Consider the following 1,940-nt stretch of genomic DNA (forward strand, 5'->3'; position numbering starts at 1 on the left):
TGCTGCCTACGTCATCTCGGCGCGCCCCTCCACCCGCGGCGCCCGGCGGACGCGGCTACACTTCCGGCCCCGCCTTAAAGGGGAAGTGGGAGAGCTGAGGAGCGTAGAGGGAGGTGGAGCATGCGTAGGTCCGCTTAGAGTTGTGGCACGTGAACCAAAGTTTACTTCCAGGCTGTACACACGGATTTGTCCCGCAGGTTTATGTCCGTCATCCAATCTGATCTTGCACCGACTGTGCGGCACTTTTTCTTATTATGGGAGAGGGAGAATTTAAGAGAGGTGTCCAAAGTCAAACAACGTATAGACATAACATTTATATAGACAATAAGGCACCCGTATGTCCAGTTAGTGGTAGAGCACATCTAGGGTACTTGAAACATGGGAAATAAAAAGTTGATCCTGTGTGGTGGAAACTAAGTATGGCGTCCAGAAAGGTCTCAAGAGAGCAGATTTGATTCGGTAGGCAACAGGAAGCCTCTGTGAACTTCGAAGCCAGAGAGTGACTGATGACAACATTACAAGAAAATTTAGGAAGACATGGGTACACAGATTGGATAACCTTTATGAAAGAAAAGGCAGTGCTAAGGTAATCAAGAAAACCAGGCACCCCTATCTATTTGCAGCAAATGGTCTCAACCCCAGGATGGTAGGAGTCTGATGAATGAAACTGAAAATTCCAGATGGAGCTGCCCCAGAGACAACATTGTTTCAACCTCTCATGGACAAAGAAACCAAATTGTCTAGGTTTAAGCCCAGAGGCTATCCAGGAGCAAAATTTATGGCTCATTAAAAAATGAAAATTGCAAAATTGAATTTGTATTTAATTAAATCCAACACCTGTGTAACCATTCAATTTAGTATATGTAAAAATTCCCTTTCATTTGAATTTTTTTAGGATATATATTCCCACTTTGTAAAAATCTCCAAGATTGCACAATGATTGTTGAGAAAACATAGCCAACTTTAAAATGTAATGAATTATTCCTAGCCAAATAACTACAAAAACTGCTATGAATGGCAGGTAGGAAGATCAACACGCAAAAAGAAAAACATGAAATATGGCCTGGCGTAGGAACCGAATGTTCATTACAACTGCTTATGTGACAGGAACATATAAATATGCTGGATGTTTTTTCTTTCCTTCCTTCCTTCCTTCCTTCCTTCTTCCTTTCTTTCATAAACTTGCTGCTCAAATGGTATTTGGAGTAATTCCTACACATTCACGCAATAGGAAAATTGCAAACATCAAATGCTTAGTTTCTCTGATTCAGGCTAAAATGGACTACACGTTTTCCATTTTGAGATAAAGTTGCCTGGGAAAGGTAGATGGATGACATACAATTTATTTAGGAATGTTCTTCCATGGCCTATACTAGGAATTCAAAATCCTTCTTGATGAGACATAAACCAAACCACACCATAAGTTTCTTTGGGTAGAAAAAAAATGCACCCACTAGGGATGACAAGTATCCCTTGATATTTAACACATCTGTTGCATGTGCAGGTACCAGGGAGCAGAAACTACTCCAACTGTTTAGTTTCTTGAGATGCACTCCTTCTGTGATGATGCTATAGAGAGATGATATGGGCGAACTAACTGTTCTTTCAATTCCCACACACATTTCACCAGGCACTTCACCAGGATCATTTTCAAGAGGTAAATAAGGTTGGAAGCATTTGAAGAGGTTTGCTTTCTAGTCTTTGTTCTGGATTCACTCTAGCTGTAACATGATCAGCACTTGCTGTCCTATGGAGCCAGCAGGTATTCTGGGACAAAAGCTCAGGTTGATTGACAAGAAACCTTATCCTTAAAGTCTCAGGCACAAGGTACTGTACCTCAATTGCTGTTAGACTGAGTGATCCTGAGATACATTTGGGCATACTTTGGCATCTGTCTGGACTCAATAATTTCCAAAGCCCTGAAATCGTTCACAGACAAC

Source organism: Phocoena phocoena, chromosome 6 (genome assembly GCF_963924675.1).
Source record: "Phocoena phocoena chromosome 6, mPhoPho1.1, whole genome shotgun sequence".
NCBI lineage: Eukaryota > Metazoa > Chordata > Mammalia > Artiodactyla > Phocoenidae > Phocoena > Phocoena phocoena.